The sequence below is a fragment of the Acomys russatus genome, chromosome X (genome assembly GCF_903995435.1).
Source record: "Acomys russatus chromosome X, mAcoRus1.1, whole genome shotgun sequence".
Taxonomy (NCBI): Eukaryota; Metazoa; Chordata; class Mammalia; order Rodentia; family Muridae; genus Acomys; species Acomys russatus.
The window spans coordinates 72,939,112-72,962,120 of NC_067169.1; the positions used below are offsets into that span (position 1 = coordinate 72,939,112).

The 23,009-nt window shown below is 38.0% G+C and overlaps 1 protein-coding gene across 3 annotated transcripts in view; it reads left to right on the plus strand.

Annotated features, from left to right (window-relative positions):
• Positions 1 to 23,009, plus strand: part of Diaph2 (diaphanous related formin 2) — a 730,565-nt gene that overhangs the window by 523,134 nt on the left and 184,422 nt on the right. The gene's annotated exons all lie outside the window — the stretch shown is intronic.

The following is a 23,009-nucleotide window of genomic DNA, read 5'->3' on the forward strand; positions in this document are numbered from 1 at the left end:
TGACACATCCTGTTACCTTATTTTTTCCTCACTATTGACATCGCTTCAGACTCCAGTGCACATTGTTTATGCTATAAAATGTTTCTCAAATCCATCCTATCATGAGCCTCATCTTAAATACCTTAGTTTCAGTATTCATCATCTCTCCTATATATTACTGCAGTATAATTTAACTTTCCTGAGTTTGCTGTTATCACTCTCCAAACTGATTTCATGCTGCTTTAAGATAGTTTTTTCCCCAAACTATAGATATATTTAGGATACTGCTCTTTTTAAAGACTTTGAGTGACTGCCCATAGAGAAAGTCTTTGGAAATCTAACCCAATCAGTGTTCTCGGGATAGAATGCCATCTGTTCTAGTTTACCATTTCTGTGATAGATACCATGATCACCCACCCAAGGATGGTATTACCCACACAGGGCTGAGTGCTCCCACATCAATCATTAATCCAGAAAATGCCCACAGACATACCTATAGGCTAGTCTGCTGAAGGCAGTTCCTCAATTCTGTTTCCCTTTTTCCCAGGTACTCTTGCTTGTATCAAGTTGACAAAAACTAACCAGCACATCAACATACTCACAACCTGTCTTCCACTTAGAACAAACATTGTTCTTCAAGATTATATTCAATGGCTACTTTCTCTGCTATGTATTGTTTATTATCTATGTGCAGTTTTGCACAACATGGAAAATTAATTGCTCACTGTTACAGATTGTATTGTTTTATGAATATAGCTGTCCTTACTCATAACCACACATAATTATCAATGGGATATAGTCCTGCTGTGTGTGTGTGTGTGTGTGTGTATGTGTGTGTGTGTGTGTGTGTGTGTGTGTGTTGTTTTGTGACAGTCTCCCTCTATAGCCTCGGCTGGCCAGGAACCTGCTCTATTTGTATCCTACACGGACCTTCAACTCCTCAGCTTGCCAAGTGCTGGGATTAGAGGAGAGAACCAACAAACTCCCCCTTATGCCCAGCCTCCTTTATCATTGGAGTCCCGTGTCTTTCTGGTTCTGTGACTTTTATACTCCTTTAAGACACTATGAAGGAAACAAAGCTCCCCATATCTCTCTATTTTACTTGAAAAGAAGTAAAATAGTAATATGGTAAACATGATAAAATCTAGTTATTCTCCATTACTTAGTTATAAAGAGTTCCAATTTTACTTTTAGCATGCTTAAATATAAACACAAAGTGGAGAAAGTAACACTGATATTTCATTGTACAAGAATATCCATGATATTTAGTTCAGAAGTTCACATTGAAAGAAGTCTAAAATATGACATTTATTATTGCAAAATTTTGTACAAGATATAAAACCCAGTGTGTCTGTAAACTCCCTAAATCCTCATGCAAGATATTTGCCCAACATGTCAAGCCTAATGGCAAAAAAATCCCTCTCCACCAATAAATAAGGCAACTTAAACAAGATTCATAGTGAGGCCAGAAAATTCCTCTATAAATAATGACATATTACCTCGGGAGGAGGAAGGTAAAGGAGAGGGCATTAGATCATTAGCATAGTAAGCAAAGGATATTCCCATCACTAAGTAAGCAGTAGTATTAGGCCAGATCTAGGTCATGTTAAAAGACATAATCACAAGTGAGATGTGTTTTACATTGTGGAATGTAGCTAGAGTTTGAATACACAGCTCCTCAAATGTCAAGAAGGAGATAAGATATCATATGTTAGTTTTATTTTTCTATTTTATTAAATAATGGCTCAGGCATATGCATATATATATATATATATATATATATATATATATATGGAAACAAGATATGCTAGAATAAAAATTGAGCAATCCTTCAAGGGTTTATCTCATGAGTTAAATCTCTAGCATATTTTCTGTACATCTTTGCAGCTAAATAACTAATCTTTGTAAAAATTTTCATAGGAAGCACTTTCTTGACTTGGGTCCATTGCTTTACCACCTGTACGGTAGTATTTTTTTTAAGTTTCTTCTTAAAATATAACTGCAGAACCTAGTATTCTGACTTCTCCAGGAAAATTCCCCTTTAAGTAAGTAGCCATGTCATATCCATGGATATAGTTCTGTTCCTTAATCCATTTGTTCTTGAGATCAATTATCCATCTTTTGTATGTGGTTTGTCACTTCCAAACATTGACATCTTTTCTTTATTCTTTTCTATATTTCTTTTCAGATATGTATATACTCCTTAAATAGTGAGACTTTAGTGTAACCAGACGTTTTGGATACTTTATTGGGTTTTTATATCTACCACTCTTCCCCACCCCAACATACCCCTTCTAAATACTAGCTAGGAGAGAAAGATAGACAAGAAAGGGTGTGTAGATCTCTATAGGCTGCTTCCTCTGATTAGGGGCTTTAAGTTCCTTGGGTCAAATTTGATCTTTGCAGACAGGATATCCAATTTCTTCTACTCCTTTCTTTGGGCACAATAACAAACTACAGCAGCAAGGTGAGCAGTAGCCACCTCTTCACATTGCACCCGCTTCCCCTGCACCCTCTCAGGGCTCTGGAATTTATACCCCCTCAAGTGGCCCCAGAATTCCAAATGTAAACTGTCTATAGCAGGCAAAAATCATGCCCCTCCTAAACCATTAGACAAAGCATACTTGGCAGCTGTATACAATCTGAAGCAACCTCATATCTCACCCCTAAGGATTAAGACAAAAACATATTAACAGAACATAACTGAGTTTTTTAAGTCCGAAATTCTTACTACACCCACCTATATGTGAATTTGCCTCTGCACATGAAGTTGTTCAGCTACTTAAGCTATTTAAAAAGGGTCAAACTACAAATAAAGAAAACTGAAGAATATTGTTTGTATATTATATGCTGAGCTAATATTTACACTAAATTAATTGCCCAGTTTTCACTAAGATATAGTTAATGTGTGCCTCATCCATATTAAGTGTTCTGTGCACTTAACTTATTATTAAGAGTGTTTAGCTAAGTGAGGTGTGGTGGCTTATGCCTATAATGCCACTACTCTGTAGGCTGAAGCAGGAAGGTTGCTGTGAGTTTGAAGCAAGCCTAGGCTATATAACGAACCCAGCCTGAACTAAAGTGTAAGATGATTACTCAAAAATATACACATAAATATATAAATAAATGCTGCCTGTCTAAAAAGAATATCACACCTGGAGTGAACCATACTGACAGTAAGCCTACCCTTTCGGAACCTGCCAAAGTAGGCAAGACTAAAGTAAACTTGCATAAAAGAAATATATGGACAGACATTTAAATGAATGTGACCTACGTAGCCTGTATATTGACATTATATATAAGAAAAGATAAGTGCATTTTTCAGTGGCCATTAGTGAAATATCCCCTGGAGTCTCCCATTTAAGACAAAATAAAATGTATAAGGACTCTCATTTCTTTCTGTCTTAAGAGTTCTATTGCTGTGAAGAGACACCATGACCACAGCAACTCTTATAAAGGAAAACATTTCATTAGGGCTGGATTACAGTTTCAGAGGTTTAGTCCATTATCATTATGGCAGGGAATATGACAGCATGAAGGCAGACATGATGCTAGAGAAGGAGCTGAGAATTCTATATCTTGGTCGACAAGCAGCAGGAGGGTGTGTATCTCACTGAGCATAGCTTGAGTATAGCCACCATAGTGACATACTTCCTCCAACAAGGCCACACCTCCCAAGAGTACAACTCCTATGGGCCTATAGGAGCCAATCAAACTACCTCACCTTCTAATTAGTAAAAATTTCATTTTACTTAACAACAATCTAACTGATACTGGCTTAATTTATGGACCACTGTTATCCATAGTTACCATATTACCAAACTTTCCCATGTTTCATCGGGGCTCTGCTTTAAACATTTCTGTGCCTTTGTTTCCATTTATTATATAGTGGTGTGTGTGTGTGTGTGTGTGTGTGTGTGTGTGTGTGTGTGTGTGTGTGTGTGAAAATCACACTGATTGTTCTGACAGCATCAATAAATGGAAAGGTGCAACCCATAATTACTTGAAGGACATCTTGCTGTCAATAGTTCAGAAGATAGCACAACAAATCAGCAAACAATCACTTTGTACTTAGAAAAGCACAGAGTTTGTGACTGGCAATCAAGATAGCTTTGTGAAAAGAAAATTGAACTCAACCATTTTAATTTATTTCTATGAAAGAATCAGTTCCCTGTAGTCAAAGAAAGAAATATCTGCTTATTCCCTAAGATTTGTATTCCTTCCTGAATGATATTCATTATCAATAATGATTAAAAAGAAATAGACAGTAAATTCCAGGATAGTAGTCTATCTACGATTAAGACAGTCCCCCACCTGAGTCTAGGAGATAATTAACATTTCTAGGGCTTCTTTTTGTCACAGCACAATACCATGAGTGACTAAGCTTTTTGTGTGGTTCTTTTTGTTGATACTCCAGGGGCTAGAACCTTCTGTGATAAACATGGTTGAGAGTGAATAAATGAATGAATGAATAAATGAATGAATGAATATTTCCTGCATATCACTGAAGTAAACATCGCTAGATAATAATCAGAGTATTTCTGTCTTATCTTCTTTGTCTCTTCTGCCTTTTTATGTCTCATCACTCAAAGAATAGCTAAATGGCCTTATATCCAGAAAGATTTCAAGCATTTCATTCAAAATATGAGGCAAAAATAAAAAGATATATTGAATGTATATGCTTCTTCAAAACTAAGATCAAGTTCAGTTAGATAGAGGTAAAATATGAGTTAGGACATTAAGCAAATAGCATAGAAATAAAGCTAGGTACAAATACACCATAAAATACAGACTTGAGGTGAAACAGTACTTATCACGCATTAGGCAGTGGGTGACATGTGATGATTTTTAAAAGAGCATACCAGAAATACGTATAGTCAAAGGAATCTTATCTTCCTTATTATCTTTATTAAAAGACAATGACAATCTCCTAGAATTTTGGGAAATTCCTCTTTTAGAATTCTCTAAGTGTTCTATAGCTCATGTTTTAGATCTTTCCAGGTGCACTTAATCTTGGAAATTTAGGTTGCTGTCATTTTAGGAAATAGCCAAAAATGATAATAAACCAAGTTTTAAAGTACATAGATGATGGAACTGGGTAACAATTTCTACTTAAAAATAATGTGAATCTACGATAATGAAACTGATTTCTGTAGAATCAGAGTTCAGTTTGGAAAGAAGGATTTCAATCACTGGCTAATGCCCTCACCAAAACAAATTTATGACTTCCCAAGGTGGCTGTTTAAAAAGAGGATTGATGACTTCAACAGATATATTAGAACCGACCTTCTAACTTTACAGTTACACTTTAAAATGTTACAAAACAGATGTTATATTTTAGAAGAGTTTGAGCATCAAAAACTGGTAGGAATGGAACAGCACACCTCCTAGAGTATTGTTGCAATACTTGCTTTCTTTTTTTTTTTAATTTTATTTTTTTTTATTAATTTATTCTTGTTACATCTCAATGTTTATCCCATCCCTTGTATCCTCCCATTCCTCCCCCCCCATTTTCCCATTATTCCCCTCCCCTATGACTGTTCCTGAGGGGGATTACGTCCCCCTATATATTCTCATAGGGTATCAAGTCTCTTCTTGGCTACTTGCTGTCCTTCCTCTGAGTGCCAACAGGTCTCCCCCTCCAGGGGACATGGTCAAATGTGAGGCACCAGAGTATGTGAGAAAGTTGTATCACACTCTCCACTCAACTGTGGAGAATATTCTGACCATTGGCTAGATCTGGGAAGGGGTTTAAAGTTTACCTCCTGTATTGTCCTTGGCTGGTGCCTTAGTTTGAGCGGGACCCCTGGGCCCAAATCTGCCTATCATATTGTTCTACTTGTAGATTTCTAGGACCCTCTGGATCCTTTTATTTTGCTGTTCTCCCATGCGTATCTCATTTAGAGTCCCATTAGGATGCCTTCCCCTCTGTCCCAGTTTCCTGGTAAGTGAAGGCTTTTGTGGGACATGCCCCTTGGGCTAGTATGCAGATATAAGTGAGTATATATCATTTGATTCTTTCTGCTTCTGGGTTAACTCACTCATTATGATCATTTCTAGCTCAATCCATTTATCCACAAATTTCGGGAATTCCTTGTTTTTAATAGCTGAGTAGTATTCCATAGTGTATATGTACCACAGTTTCTTTATCCACTCTTCTACTGAGGGACACTTAGGCTGTTTCCATGTTCTGGCGATTATGAATAAGGCTGCTATGAACATGGTTGAGCAAATTTTCTTGTTGTGTGCTGGAGTGTCTTCTGGGTATATTCCAAGGAGTGGAATAGCTGGGTCTTGAGGAAGCCCTATTCCCATTTTTCTGAGATAGCACCAGATAGATTTCCAAAGTGGCTGTACTAGTTTGCATTCCCACCAGCAATGAAGGAGTGTTCCTCTCTCCCCACATCCTCACCAGCGTGTGGTGTCACTTGAATTTTTGATCCTAGCCATTCTGGTGTGTATAAGATGGAATCTCAGAGTTGTTTTGATTTGCATTTCCCTGATGACTAAGGAGGTTGAGCATTTCTTTAAGTGTTTCTCAGCCATTTGATACTCCTCTGTTGAGATTTCTCTGTTTAGTTCCAAGCCCCATTTCTCAATTGGGTTATTCGGTTTGGTGTTTTTAATTTCTTGAGTTCTTTATATATTTTGGATATTAGACCTTTGTCAGATGTAGGGTTGGTGAAGATTTTTTCCCAGTCTGTAGGCTGTCGCTTTGTTCTCTTGACAGTGTCTCCTGCCTTACAGAAGCTTCTCAGCCTCATGAGGTCCCATTTATTAATGGTTGACATTAAGGCCTGGGCCGTTGGTGTTCTGTTCAGGAAGTTGTCTCCTGTGCCAATATGTTCCAGGCTCTTTCCCACTTTTTCTTCTAAGTGGCTTAGTGTCTCTGGTTTTATGTTGAGGTCTTTAATCCACTTGGATTTGAGTTTTGTGCAAGGTGACAAATATGGGTCCAGTTTCATTTTTTTTACACATAGACCTCCCGTTAGACCAGCACCATTTGTTGAAGATGCTATCCTTTTTCCATTGAATGGATTTGGCTTCTTTGTCAAAAATCAAGTGACCATATGTGTGTGGATTCATATCTGAGTCTTCCATTCGATTCCACTGATCAACCAGCCTGTTGCTGTGCCAGTACCATGCTGTTTTAATTACTATTGCTTTATAGTACAGTTTGAGATCAGGTATGGAGATTCCTCCGGAGCACCTTTTATTGTACAAGATTGTTTTAGCTATTCTGGGTTTTTTGTTTTTCCATATGAAGTTCAGAATTGAACTTTCAATGTCTTTAAAAAATTGTGTAGGTATTTTGATAGGGATTGCATTGAATCTGTAGATTGCTTTTGGTAGGATGGCCATTTTTACTATGTTAATTCTCCCGATCCATGAGCAAGGAAGATCATGCCATCTTCTCAGGTCATCTTCAATCTCTTTCTTCAGAGTTTTGAAATTTTTTTCATACAAGTCCTTCACTTGCTTAGTTAGGGTAACTCCTAGATATTTTATATTGCTTGTGGCTAATGTGAAGGGTGTGGTTTTCCTAATTTCTTCCTCTGCAAGCTTGTCATTTGTGTATAGGAAGGCTACAGACTTTTTTGAGTTAATTTTGTATCCAGCCAATTTGCTGAAGGTGTTTATCAGCTTTAGGAGTTCTCTGGTGGAGTTTTGAGGGTCACTTATGTACACTATCATATCATCTGCAAAGAGGGATAATTTGACTTCCTCCTTTCCCATTTGGATACCCTTGATCTCCTTTTGTTGTCTTATTGCTCTGGCGAGAACTTCGAGTACTATATTGAAGAGATATGGAGAGAGTGGGCAGCCTTGCCTTGTTCCCGATTTTAGAGGAATTTCCTTGAGTATCTCACCGTTTACTTTGATTTTGGCTATTGGCTTGCTGTATATAGCCTTTATTATGTTGAGGAAAGTGCCTTGTATCCCCGATCTCTCTAAAACTTTAAACATGAATGGGTGTTGGATTTTATCAAATGCTTTCTCTGCATCCAAGGAGATGATCATGTGGTTTTTTATTTTCAGTTTGTTTATATGGTGGATTACATTGATGGATTTCCGTATATTAAACCATCCCTGCATGCCTGGAATGAAGCCTACTTAGTCATGATGAATGATATCTTTGATGTGCTCCTGTATTCGTTTTGCAAGTATTTTATTTAGTATTTTTGCATCTATGTTCATAAGAGAAATTGGTCTGAAATTCTCTTTCTTTGTTGAGTCTTTGTGAGGTTTAGGTGTCAATGAGACTATGGCCTCATAGAATGAATTTGGTAATTTTCCATCCATTTCTTTCTTTTGGAGTAGCTTGAAGAGTATCGGTATTAGCTCGCCCTTAAAGGTCTGGTAGAATTCTGCACTGAAACCATCTGGCCCTGGGCTTTTTTTGGTTGGGAGACCATCGATGATTGCTTCTATTTCTGTAGGGGAAATGGGACTATTTAGCTTGTTTATATGTTCTTCATTCAACTTTGGCAAGTGAAATTGTTCAAGAAAATTGTCCATTTCCCTTAGATTTTCAAATTTGGTGGCGTATATGCCTTCAAAGTAGGATCTTATGATTCTTTGAATTTCTTCAGTGTCTGTTGTTATGTCTCCCTTTTCATTTCTGATTTTGTTGCTTTCACTACTGTCTCTCTGCCTTTTAGTTAGTTTGGCTAATGGTCTGTCTATCTTGTTGATTTTCTCAAAGAACCAGTTTTTGGTTTTGTTGATTCTTTGGACTGTTTTCTTAGTTTCTAATTTGTTAATTTCAGCACTGAGTTTGATTATTTCCAGGCGTCTACTCCTCTTGGGTGTTTCTGCTTCTTTTTTTTCTAGGGCTTCCAGTTGTGTCGTTAAGATGCTTATGTGCGATGTTTCCAATTTCTTTTTAAAGGCACTTAGTGCTATGAATTTTCCTCTTAGCACTGCTTTCAATGTATCCCACAAATTTGGGTATGTTGTTTCTTCATTATCATTGAAATTCAGAAACTCCTTGATTTCTTTCTTTATTTCTTCCCTGACCCAGGTGTCATTTAGCAGAGAGTTGTTTAGTTTCCACGTACATGTAGGCTTTTTGTTATTTCTGTTGTTGTTGAATTGCAGCCTAAGAGCATGGTGATCTGATAGGATACAACGTATTATTTCAATCCTCTTGTATCTATTGAGGCTTGCTTTGTGACCTACGATGTGATCAATTTTGGAGAAGGTTCCATGGGGTGCAGAGAAGAAGGTGTATTCTTTCTTGTTTGGGTGAAAGGTTCTATAGATATCTGTTAGATCCATTTGACCCATGGCATTGGTTAATGATGTTATTTCTCGGCTTAGTTTCTGTTTCAATGACTTATCCTTCAGTGAGAGTGGGGTGTTGAAGTCTCCCACTATTATTGTGTGGGGATCGATGTGTGGTTTAAGCTTTTTTAGGAGATCTTTTACAAATGTGGGTGGCCTTGTATTGGGAGCATAAATGTTCAGAATTGTGATGTCATCTTGGTTGACTTTACCTTTGATGAGTATGAAGTGTCCTTCCTCATCCCTTTTGATTAATTTTGGTTGAAAGTCTATTTTGTTTGATACTAAAATGGCTACACCTGCTTGCTTCTTCTGACCATTTGCTTGGAATATTTTTTTCCAACCTTTTACCCTGAGGTAACGCCTTTCATTATGGGTGAGATGTGTTTCTTGGATGCAGAAGAATGTTGGATCTTGTTTATGTACCCATTCAATTAGTCTGTGTCTTTTTATTGGAGAATTGAGGCCATTGATGTTGAGAGATATTAATGACCAGTGACTGTTAAGAGTCTTAATTTTGATGTTGTTTCCAGTCGAGCGTTTGTGTAGTTGTGTTTTTGCCATGGGATAGTTATCTATTTCCTGGGTAGTTTTGGTTGTAGCTTGACCCTTTGGGATGGAGTTTTCCTTCTAGTACCTTCTGTAAAGCTGGGTTTGTGGATACGTACTGTTTGAATTTGGTTTTGTCATGGATTATTTTGTTTTCTCCATCAATGGTTATTGATAATTTTGCTGGGTAAAGTAGTCTGGCCTGGCATCTGTGGTCTCTTAGGGTTTGCAGGATCTCTGTCCAGGCCCTTCTGGCTTTTATGGTCTCTGCTGAGAAGTCGGGTGTAATTCTGATAGGTTTACCATTAAATGTTATTTGACCCTTTCCCTTGCAGCTTTTAATATTTTTTCTTTGTTCTGCAAGTTTTGTGTTTTGATTATTATGTGGCGGGCAGTTTTTCTTTTCTGGTCAATTCTATTTGGTGTTCTGTAGGCCTCTTGTATGTTTATAGGAATTTCTTTCTTTAGATTGGGGAAATTTTCTTCTATGATTTTGTTGAGAATAGTTTCTGGGCCCTGGAGTCTGATGTCTTCTCTTTCTTCAATGCCTATGATCCGCAAATTTCTCCTTCTCATGGTGTCCTTAATTTCTTGGATGTTTTGTGTCAGGAGTTTTCCAGATTTGGCATTTTCTTTAATGGTTGGTTCAATATCTGTGATTGTATCTTCTAGCCCTGAGATTCGTTCTTCCAGCTCTTGGATTCTGTTAGAAAAGCTCACCTCTGTGTTGCTTGCCTTCTTCTCTGAGGTCTCACGTTCTCGTTTTTCTTCTGTCTGTGTGTTTATCATTGAATCCATTTTCATTTTCAGATCTTGAACTGATTTTTTGATTTCTTTCATCTGATTTTTTGTATATTCCTGAGTTTCTTCCATTGCCTCTTTATAGGTCTTTAGAGCTTGAACTGTTTTATTTATTTCTTTCATCTGGTTGTTTGCATTTTCCTGCAATTTTTCCAGTTCCACTCTATGTGCTTCTTTTATGTCTCTCACCGGTTTGTCTGCGTCTTCCTGCATTTGATTACGAATTTTATTTGTTTCCTCCATTATCATCCTCATTACTAAGGATTTGAGGTCATTTTCTTGTATTTCCATTGTATTTGAGTTCTCTGGGTTGTTTTCTTTGGGATAGCCGGAAACTGGAGACGCCATGTTGTTTTGGGGTTTTTTGCGTATGCTTTTTCGTTGTCCTTTAGACATCTTGCCGTCTTTGTTTTTGTTGGGTAGCTTCCAGAGTTGAATGGAGGGTGTCTGACGATAGATTCACTTGTTTTCTCACGATTTCCCTAGGCTGCGAGCTCAAAGCTTCACTGGTGTGGATGTTAGGAGGTTAGCCCTGTTGTTCTGGTCTCTCACAGCCAGTGATCCTCAGTCCCCCTCTGCTGTGGATCCTGCAATTGTTCCGGGTCTCTGAATGAACGTTGGGTCAGGCCATGGTATCCACAGCCTTCTGTGTTCCCTGCCAAGTCCAGCCAGGAGCACTGGGACCAAACCACGGGCATAACTCAGCTAGATTCTCAGGGCCTGAATCGTCTGCCAAGCTCAACTACGGATTTTGGGCCCAAAATGCACACAGGGTCCAGCCAGAATTTTTGGGCTGGGACTACGCACCAAGCCCCGCTAGCGCCTTTTGGCCCAAAGTGCGTACTGTGGTCAGTTATTGACTCAGGGCCCGAACTGACCACCAATCTCAGCCAGGAATTCTGGATTCAAACTGCACACTGTGTCCAACCAGAGTCTTAGAGCTGGTGGAACCGAGAGCTCTGTCCAGCCTGCGCCACAGCAGGAGAACTGCGGCTGCTCTGAGTTAGCGCCAGTGGTGGAACAAGTGCTCCGCCCAGATTGTGTCACCGCAGGGGAGCTGCCGCTGAGCTGAGGTGGTGCCTAGGATGGAACTGAGCACGTCACCAAGCCTGCGCCACAGCAGGAGAACTGCAGCTGCTCTGAGTTAGCGCCTATGGTGAAACCAAGTGCTCCGCCCAGACTGTGTCACCGCAGGGGAGCTGCCGCTGAGCTGAGGTGGTGCCTAGTGTGGAGCTGGGAGCTCAACTAAGCCTGCGCCACAGCAGGGGAGCTGTGGCCACGCTGAGTTAGTGCCTCAGGCAGAATTGCTTGCTGGGCCGGGCCAGGACCCGGGACTCTGGGGCCAAACTGTCCGCCGAGTCCAGTCTGGGTCCAAAGGCTCCACGCGACCCAAATCCTGCCCCGAGTCCCCTCTCCCGCAGCAACTCCCCCCAGCCACCACACCAATCGCCTCCACCGGAAGGCTATGAGCAGCAAACCTCAGCCACCACTGCTGGTGCCGCTGGTGCTGGTGCCTCTGCCGCTGCCGCTCCGATCAGAGAAAAACCATGCTCCTCCCGTGTGCAGGGGTATGCAGGTCCTCCGCACCCTGGTCCCTCCGAACCGTGGAGCACTCCCGCTGCCGTGATGTTCGGACCTCGGTGTTCCTGGCTCAGAAATCTGTGCAATTCCCTGAATTGTTCACTGGAGCCTCCAAACGCGTTCCACACTGCTCGCCGCCATCTTGGATCTCCGCTATACTTGCTTTCTTATTTTAGGGGAAGACATACCAGAATTGAGAGACATGTAATTTAAAAATAATAAACAACAGGTAGAAAAAGACCCAGATGGGTACACAAGTGTTATTAAATTTATGGAAAATATATCCATGAGGAAGATTTTATTCAAAAAATTGATACTGGACTGTGTAATTCCTGCATTCAAGAGGCTGAGGCAGGAGGATTGAGCCATCGTATTGATTATGTTGCATCTTCTAGCTTCTTAGGGATGCTATTAAGGCAGTAACCACAGGCCTCAGAACTCTAACTTAACACTGCTATATTTTCCTCCACAGAGACTTCACTGAGATGTTTTTCTATTAAAATGTTGTATCAGTCACTTCAGAATTTCATTTTCTTCCTTTAGCTCAAAAAATGTGTGTGTGTGTGTATGTATGTATGTGTGTGTATGTATGTATATATATGTGTGTGTGTATATATATGTATATATATATATACATATATATATATATATATATATATATATATATATATATATATATATATATATATATATATATCACAGATTTTCCCCAAAGGCTTCTCAGTCCCACCCCTCCCCATCCCTCATACTATAAACTAAAAAGAAAATCCTGTATTTCACTTTTTTTTTTTTTAACTCGGGCACTCCAGTGAGTCCTGAACACAAGCTACACCTCTAGGAAAATGTTTCTTTTACACGGAGGTCAATAATCAAGACATAGGCTTAAAAACCGACAGCTTTTGCTGAGATATAAGGAAGTGTTTTCTTTTAACAAGTGACACAGTACCAGAATAGGTTCCTGGGGTGGTCCTGGAACTTTATCTATAGTTAGAGGACTCAGTCTCACATTTCTTAAGGACCGTTCCTATTCAGCAAGTCTATAAATTCTGCTTGTCAAGATAACTTGATATATTCATCCAAGTTTCCCACAAGCTTCTCGGTACACCTCAGTTGGTCCTTATTGAGGAACCAGGGCTGTTGCTCAGTGGTTCATAACTTGCATGGGGGCCTGCATTGATGCCTCAGCATAGAAAAGCAAAACAACAAAACCATATTGATTGTGCTGCATCTTCTAGCTTCTTAGGGATGCTATTAAGGCAGTAACCACCAGCCTCAGAACTCTAACTTAACACTGCTATATTTTTCTCCACTCAGACTTCCCTGAGATGTTTTTCTATTAAAATATTTTATCAGTCACTTCAGGATTTCATTTTTATTCTTTTAGCTCAAAAAACTTATAGATTAATTTCTTATAGTCACTCAAAGTGCTTCATAGATTTTAATCAAATAGTGGTCCATAGAGACACTTTGAATTCATTGTTTTTCTTTCCCAGATGCATAGATGGATGCTCACATTCCTACTACAAAAATGTCTGCGGAAACCTGCAGCATTTGAAAAGCTTTTCCATGCTGCAGATTGCAGATTAACTTCTAGCTAATCATAGTTCAGCACTCTAATGGACTGTGACGGGAGAGACAGTTTTTCCTCCAACTTCAGATCACATGTTTTTGCAGTTGTAAGGCAAATTTTAAAAGAAGGCCTTGGGGATCACAGCCAGCCATCATTATTGGCGCATGACCGCTTTGTAACCAACTGCAAGTTTAATATCCAAGGAGATTTGCACATAACAGTCTTTTTTCCTTCTTCTTGTTTTAAATAATTTACCTTTGAGATTCTCTTCATGACCATGCTGTTGTGCAAAGATCTGTTTGTCTGTCAAACCTCTAGATATGTACTGCAAGTGAAAGACACATTAATTTTTTATTTGTTTCCTAAGGAGTATGAGCAGGGAGCTGGTTGTGCAGAATAAAAGAGGACTTCTTCAGTGAGCACTTACTTGAATTCACTTCAGCTGCCTTCCTCACCTGTAGCACATTAGTTTCTTCCCTGACTCTGTCCCCTGCCAAAAACGAAGTCATTTACACAAATCAATTCTCAGAGCTTTTCATATAAACCACCCACCCAAATCTGAAAACATTTTTTTTAAAACAAAAGATTATTGAGAAAATATATGTATGGTACTAATGCTTAAGGACCCTGTAAGTATCTCCTTGAAAACATAGAGCTCACTTTTGATATTAAGGAGAGAGGAGGGAAGTGGGGGGACAGGCAATGAGGGTGGGACTGAGAGAAGAGGATGGAGGGGGCTGGGATTAGTCTGTTAAAGATTAAATAAATAAGTAAATACATAAAAAGATATTAGCATACATCTTTTCTTTTAACCTTGGAGGATCTGCGTAAGTGTTAATCTCTGTCCAAAGGAATTTTCTGGCCAGAAAATTGAGCTACATCAGCATGACAAGTCACAAATATTAAGCCTCAGAAACACTAATCATTGGCATTTCTAAGAAAACAGGTCAATGACCCAAATCCTGTAGATGATTAGAAAAAAATCCACCATTCCAAAGTACCATAGTGGGCTTTTTTTCAATACTGCTATGATTTTTCACAATAAAGAAATATGAGGTGTATGGGGAACCATGTGTGGAGATGTTCTTGGTAATTTAATGTTTTGAGAACTCCCAGGCTGAAAACTGTTATTATGTAAATCGACTGGCTCCAGCTGCTAATTCTCAGAAACTGAAGAGTATAGAAATTTTAACTAGGTTTTGATCTTTTATGCTCTGAATTCAACATTAGGAAAGAGGGAGAGAGTTCTAGTGTATTATATGATCGGGGGAAGGTAGTGGGAGAGGGGACATTAAAAAAGAGAGTGGAAAGTTGTGTGTGAGAGCCTAGAAGTAATATAGGTGTAAGAGTTCAAGCTAAGCAAAGGACACCAATGAGACCGCAGGACAATGCACAAGTAGAAAACATGATCAAAGAATTTGTACAGGGCAATACCATGGAAGGCTTTGTAGATAATTGAAAGGATGCTGAATAGTAAGAAATGGATTATCTGCCAGACAAACAAATGCAGCAGAGTTTCAGTTGTGGTTGAAAAAAATGTAGGGGAGGAAAGTGCAGTCCAGAAAGGATATTGACATGGACCAACATTGTCTGTAGAAAACAAGGAGGTTAAAAATCAAAGGGAAGAAAAGAAAGGCTCTGTTTGGTTTCTGAATTACCTGTGGCACAGGATGCATCTGTGATTCACACCATATTTACATAGGTTAAAGAGTAAGACTCTAAGCACCATCTAACTATGCTATCAGTATATTTGTTCAGTGTCTGTTACTGAGTCACCTAAGTACTTGAGGAAGCTAATCAAGGTTTCAATTACGCCTGTAAGTAAGAAAGTTATACCTCTGTTGCAATTGTAGCTGATTGGTTGATGAAGTATTCATGAGATCTTTCATAAGAGGAACTTTAAAGGTCACTTGTACCATAATAAGTGGAATTTTCTGGGAAAGAAAAGTTTAGCAGTATTATAGTGCTTATAAAGTCTTAAGAGGCTCTGACTCTCCAAGTCTGGTTGATGCAGTTGAAAACTCATTGCCCTGAGCATTTGTCGTGACTTCTTCAATCCAATATGCCCTTTAAGCACAATGAAACTATAGAGAAGGACTATCTAATGTTTGCTATTAATTAAAGAATAGGATTTCTTTCTTTCCTTAATGGAAAGCTTTAATTTGACCATGATTGCTGCTGAAAATTCTAATGAATGATTGCAGTGGTTTTCTCACTGCAACTACCCGCAGTCATATGGCTCTTAAGTTTTTCAGTCAAATGCCAAGAAGCTCATATTAAGCTTCTAATTTGTAACCTGGTGCTATCATTCTAAAATGAGAGGAAGATCTGGACAAATGTGTATCCTGGTTTGCTGCTACCTCAAGTATGAAGGATTTTCATTCACATAAATCAAACCAACAAATAAAACAGCCCAGCGTACTTGTCCATTACTCGTGACATGATACGTTGAGATTTATATCTTCACAGCATTTGATCTACTTTCTAAGGAAATGTAAAAAATTACAGAAGTTTCACTAGCAGCCAGGACAATTAAAGCTAATTTATAGAGTAAAATGGTAAGAGGGAGAATTTTTTAAAAAAGAAGAGAGGATGTTAACTAAATGGGCAAGGGCAGCCCTATAATGGTTGGCACAATCCCATAGATTGGCAGTATGGTCTGTTTCTCTGTCTTCTTTAGGCATACCAAATGAATACACTCTTCTGAGATGAATAGTGGAGAAATGATGCAAATTCCTTATTTGCAAGGTTTTTACATTAGCTACTATGCACTGCCCAAAGAAACTCCTCTGATGAGTTCTGAGAGCTACACTCCTGTGTGATTATAAAGGTACAAATATAGTGATAGTTTGATATTAAGGGACCTGTGACCCTCACAATCATTGATGCTTGGATAGATTTATAGTACCAGACATGCATTTCCTCCTGTGCAGTAGACCTTATAGCCAATCATAAAGTGGTTAGTTTTCCCCATGTATATTTATATGTATATATACATATATTGTATGAATCCTAAAATAATAGCTTTCCATATGGCTATTTAAAATATTCATTTTAGTTATCTTAAAGCTTTAATTGTAATAAATAGGAACTTGTAGCATGTACATGAGCTGTGTATTTGTATATGCCATTTTAGCTTGTAGGTGTCACTTGTTAATTTTGTAAAACAAGGAAAGTAAGATGATATCCATTCATTCATTTTTAACAAAGCAATATAGATTTCATTGAAGATATAAAGTTAAGTTAGTGACTATTTTTAGTCAATTTTAGACATATTATCTGTTACATTCTCTCCTTTCATTCTTTTTACTGATTATTGAAAGATGGTTATACTAGTAAAACTGAGACCTCTTTCTGTAAAACATTGCTTACCTTTTATGGAAGCTACCATAAAACTTTTTCTTTCAATTAGCATTCTTTAACTGAGCACCATTCTATAAAGTTCAGAATCTAATCAATTGACATTTTACACACTAAGGAACAATAATCCTTACTTAAAGAGAGTGTGTCTGTGTGCAAATGTGTTTTTTGTTTTGTTTTGGCATTTAAAGATGTTTTTATTATTGTACAGATTCTTTGACAACAAGACAAGTTAACTCTTGGCAACACCCTCAAATGTTTACTGAGGTTGGACAAGTAATAAATTCTGCAAGTACTTGTCAATTATTTAATTATTTTGAACTTTTATTAAATTTTCTCCTCCTGTTCTTGCTCTTGTGTTTTTGGTTTTTTAATAATTAAAGTGATAAGGATACATTCCTCTAAAGAGTTTTCTCCCTCATTATCAGCTCCTATGGTTTTAGAAGTTAAATGAATCTTGAAATTTCTCACTTTTCACTCTAACATAATTAAAGGTGATTGATATGAAACAATTGTTATGAGGATTTATGGACTTAATACTTAATTCTCTTGCTAGATACTCATTTAAGCCTCCATTTCATCCAGAAATGTAATCTATCTGTATAGCTACCAAATTTCTTCCTTAGAGTCATTGCTATTAGTGATCACCTTATTGTCTCCCATTTCAGTTGTATAAGTTATATATTTTTTTAATTTTTTTATTATTAATTTATACTTGTTACATCTCAATGGTCATCCCATCCCTTGTGTCCTCCCATTCTTCCCTCCCTCCCCTTTTCCCCTTATTCCCCTCCCCTGTGACTGTTCCTGAGGGGGTTTACCTCCCCCTGTATATGCTCATAGGGTATCAAGTCTCTTCTCCGTAACCTGCTGTCCTTCCTCTGAGTGCCACCAGGTCTCCCCCTCCAGGGGACATGGTCAAATATGAGGCACCAGAGTACGTGTGAAAGTCATACCCCACTCTCCACTCAAGTGTGGAGACTGTTCTGACCATTGGCTAGATCTAGGTAGGGGTTTAAAGTTTACCGCCTGTATTGTCCTTGGCTGGTGCCTTACTTTGAGCGGGACCCCTGGGCCCAAATCTGCCGATCATAATGTTCTACTTGTAGGTTTCTAGCACCCTCTGGATCCTTCTACTTTGCCATTCTCCCATGCTTCTCTCATCTAGAGTCCCAATAGGATGCCCTCCCCTCTGTCCCAGTTTCCTGGTAAGTGAAGACTTTGGTGGGACATGCCCCTTGGGCTAGTATGCAGATATAAGTGAGTATATACCATTTGAGTCTTTCTGCTTCTGGGTTAACTCACTCATTATGATCATTTCTAGCTCAATCTATTTATCCACAAATTTCGGGAATTCCTTGTTTTTAGTTATATTTTTGTATAGACTCATGGTTTTGAATTTTATTTATCATCAAAAATAACTTTTCAGAAAGTATGTGAAGAATGTTGCAAAAGTAGCATGACTCAAGGCAGTGGACAACATGAGGTCTACCTCAATATGTATTAGCATTTCTTATGTCTAAACAGTTTAGACTTGGGAATTTTAACATAATAATTTCTATAATCTTCATCAAGTAGTCTAGTAAATCAAAAAATACATATAAAAATTAGTAAAGGCTTGAGAAAAGGACTGCCAGATTTGTCAAATGAAAATTGAACATCCAGGCCAAGCCTGGTGGCATATGCCTGTAACCCTGACACTTTGGGGACCTAAGCTACAAATCAAAACCTTTTATGAAAAAATCAAAAGAAAAATACATACATATTGACATACATACATACATGCTTATATACACATGACACAAGATGTTCAATAAAATTTGAATTCTAGATGAATTATAACTTTTTGTTATCAGTGTATGTTGGATATTATATGTTTTTGGTATAATTATGTCCTAAATATTGTATAGAATACATTTATATTCATAAAATTATGGTTTATCTGAAACTCAAATATAGACAAGTATTCTATAATTTTTATAACAGTTGCTATTGGGTATAATCTACTTGAACATAGTTGAGGATGCCAAGTGGTTCTAGTAGTTAAGTACCTGCATAGCCTTGGATATGCCACCTCATCTATCTGAACTGAAGTTGTATTTTGTTGTAAATGAGTTTGAATGATACTTATATGAGTTCTTTCATCTTTATAGAGATTAGATAATGTGTCTTAAAAACATCTGGCACATAATAGAATTCCATTAAAGCATAGCTGCTATTGTAAGACTAAGGAGGTATATAGCAAAACAGACTTTATTTTCTCTGCTTTCATCCTATAGCAATCATTGCAGAAGGCTTCTCTGACCTCAAAAGATTTGGCTATTTCTCTCTGAGTACAATGCTTGCTGCCACCGTGGACAATAGCTGGCTGCTCTCTAATCTGATCTCTGATACCACTCACTTGGAGATAGTATTAGATCCCAAAGTCTGAGGGTTTAGTCTCCAAGCCAGCTTCCCTCCCTTTTTCAGACACCAGGACCAGGGTTCAGCTTATAGGGTATCAAGTCTCTACTTGGTAGCCTGCTATCCAAGGACAATACATGCAGTCATCATCAAACCCCTACCCGGATCTAACCAATGGACAGGACATTCTCTACAATTGAGTGCAGCGTGGGGTCTGACTTTCACACAAACTCTGGTGCCCCATATTTGACCACGTCCCCTGGATGGGGAGGCCTGGTGGCACTCAGAGGATTTTAGGATTTTGTAAGAAGACTGGGAATGTAGCTGAGACTGGTTTCTGAAAGAAGCTCTGGGTTCATTCCCAAGCACTACTTAAAACAGTGGGATAATAGGCTGTCCATGCCTATGATCCCAACACTTAGCACTCAGGAGGAAACTACAGAAGAATCGTAAGAGTTATCACCATTACATAAAAAGGTGATGGCTAGCCTGTGGTACAGAAAACCTTGTCTGTCTGTCTGTCTGTCTGTCTGTTTCTGTCTCCGTCTCCGTCTCTCTCTCTCTCTCTCTCTCTCTCTCTCTCTCTCTCTCTCACACACACACACACACACACACACACACACACACACACACACACACAGAGACACACACACAGGAAAGAAGGAAGAAAGGAAGGAAGGAAGGAAGGAAGGAAGGAAGGAAGGAAGGAAAAGTTACATTACAAGAAGGGTGACAATTCAAAGTTACCAGGCTATTTCTCCATCTTAGTTAGTTTGTTGTGATGCCCACTCAAAATAGTCTCCAGCTATAATAGCACATTAGATTGATAATAAAAAAGTCCATTTGGATCTTGGTGACTTTAGCACATGAAATATTGGACCAATAATAACATAACAACAATATACACAAGCACTGACCTCCTTTCCCTCTGCTGCATACATCCTTTCATGTAACTTACCAGAAATCATACAACTTCTTCATCTTGAGGCCAAAATATATAATGCCTTTTTAAAATTGTTGTCTCCTTTTTTTTAAAGCCAACTTGCACTTTCTGGCCTTTATCAAATATGTATTTTTATAATACTCATTTTTATTGAGATATAACTTGACAGATCATTGTCTTTTACCATCTTTGGGTGATTATTTTCCCTTTCTTCAGTATTTTAATATTCATATAAGATATGTGGTTTTCAAGTATTTTCTCCTATTTTCAGGGCATCTCTTTACTTTTCATTTTCTTAACAATTAATTATTAATTAATTTACTCATAACTTTTTGAGATTAGGGATTTGTGCATAACAAAAAGGAGATCCACTACAGATCTATAGATGTACTAATCTATCAGAACAACAATGTTACATGGTGAGAATTTTGTTTTAAGTTCAATGAACTCTTAATCTATTTTAATGTTGTTTCGCGTGCTTTTGGTGCCACAATTACATTTACAAACAATAAACATGGAATGAAAAGACAAGGAATGCCTCGTTACCCTTCAAATTATATAAATGTCTAACCCTGGCTAAATATTTAAAAATAATTTAAAAGATTCCACATTTAGAAAAGGCAACCTGATTCAGAGACAAGGCTAGTTTTTTAAATACATTTTCCACAATTTCATACATGTATGTAATGCATTCTTGTCATGCTAATCTCTCTTCTCTAAGCCTCCTCTATCACTACCAGCTCCCACCCACCTCTCACTAAGTCTCTATTCCTTTTTCATGTCTTTTATTTTATTTTGTTTTGTTTTTGCTTCACAACACATTGGGATTAATCAGGGCTGCTTATGGGGAAATAGAAGTAAAGCTGTTCACTGGTTCCTGAAACATCCTAGTGACCACATCCCTGAAAACCATGACCTTTCTCTCCCTCATCAGCTATAGAATACTACTAGATACCCTGGGAGAGTCCCATATGTAGATCAATGTTGATGGGCTTGGTTTTATGCAGGCTTTGTGTAAGCAACAGTAGTCATTGTGAGTTCAGGTATATCATGCCATAAAACAGGGCTTCACAGCCCTTCTTCATATCTTCCAGCATTTTAGTTTTTTTCCCTTCCATTCTGAGTTGTTCCCTGAATCTTGGAGGAGGTAATATGTGTGTCACATTTAAGCCTTAATATTCCCTGTCCACTCGCATTCAGAATTTTCTTTCTGGAACCTCTTGTTTCTTAATCTGGGCATGTTTGCCCTTCAGGTGACATTTGGTAGTCTCAAGACACTGTGTTGCCACATTGTAAGAGATGCTCTTTGCATTTAATGGGTAGAGGCAAACGATGCCATCAAAGATCCTCCAATGCATAGACCAATTCCAACTACAACCACAACCACAACATCTGGCCAAAATCTTAGTAGTGGAAATTTTTGACTCTGTCTACAATAGCCAGATAGCTGTGTGCTCATAGGCTAATGTGGGGAATATTTCCATAACTAGGATAATAGATGCCACAGAGGTAAAGTCAGCTAGATTTTATAGTAGGAAAGCAATCCTTTCAAGTTAGGATATCTGTTTATAGGAGTTTGGGGGAGTATTTCGAACTATTATACCTTTAGCAGGAAGAAAAAATTCTTTCAGTATAGACTCATAATCATCAAGACAAAACCTTGTAAATGTATTCTTATTCTCTGGGTTTTCTTTATGTTCTTATTTTTTATGACTTCCAGAACAAAATAGTTTAGGGAAAGTTTATGCACATATTATGGAGTATATCTAATCAATCATAATTGGAGAAAATATAACATGAATGAATGAGCTTGTAGTTGATGTGTCTTTAAAGTAGTGACTTATCTAAACTTCAAAGAAGCAGACATTATTTCTTCTGATCACTGTGCTTCAACTTTCTCCAGTATCGTGTACAAGAATATACTCATTCACTGGAATTCCATAAATATCGAATAGCTTGAAATCCATTTCATTATTTCCAACAATTTCGGCACATAAAAAGCTCTAAAACTTGCAGGTGACTGTTTCACATCCTGCATCATTAGATGTAATCATTCCACCAGCAACACAACCACCTCCACATGAGAGGCTAAAATACCTTGATTATAATATATTAGGTTCTGCTAGAAGCACTTCAAGTGCACATCTCATTTCTCTTCACAAATATCCTATGAGGTAGATTTTTAAAACTCATTTTGCAGATAACATGAAAATTTCCAATAAGTGATAAAATACTTGCTTTGCTTGTATATCAAAAGTAGTTCATATTTTAACAGTGAAGAAAGTATTTTCATTGTTAAGCCTACAACAACATAGATAACCCTGTTTTCCTGTCACAACACATGAGAACTGAAAAGATTATTTTGAATTTTTTTTCAGAAGAGCCATCTTGAGACTAATTATTTGGCTCTGTCAACAAACAGTATATGCCCACACTCAGAGGCCACTATGAAAATTTCCTGTCTCTGTTAAATTGTAGAAGTTTTGAAATATGCACCTTCTCTATTATACAGTATGTAGGAAATAAACATATTTT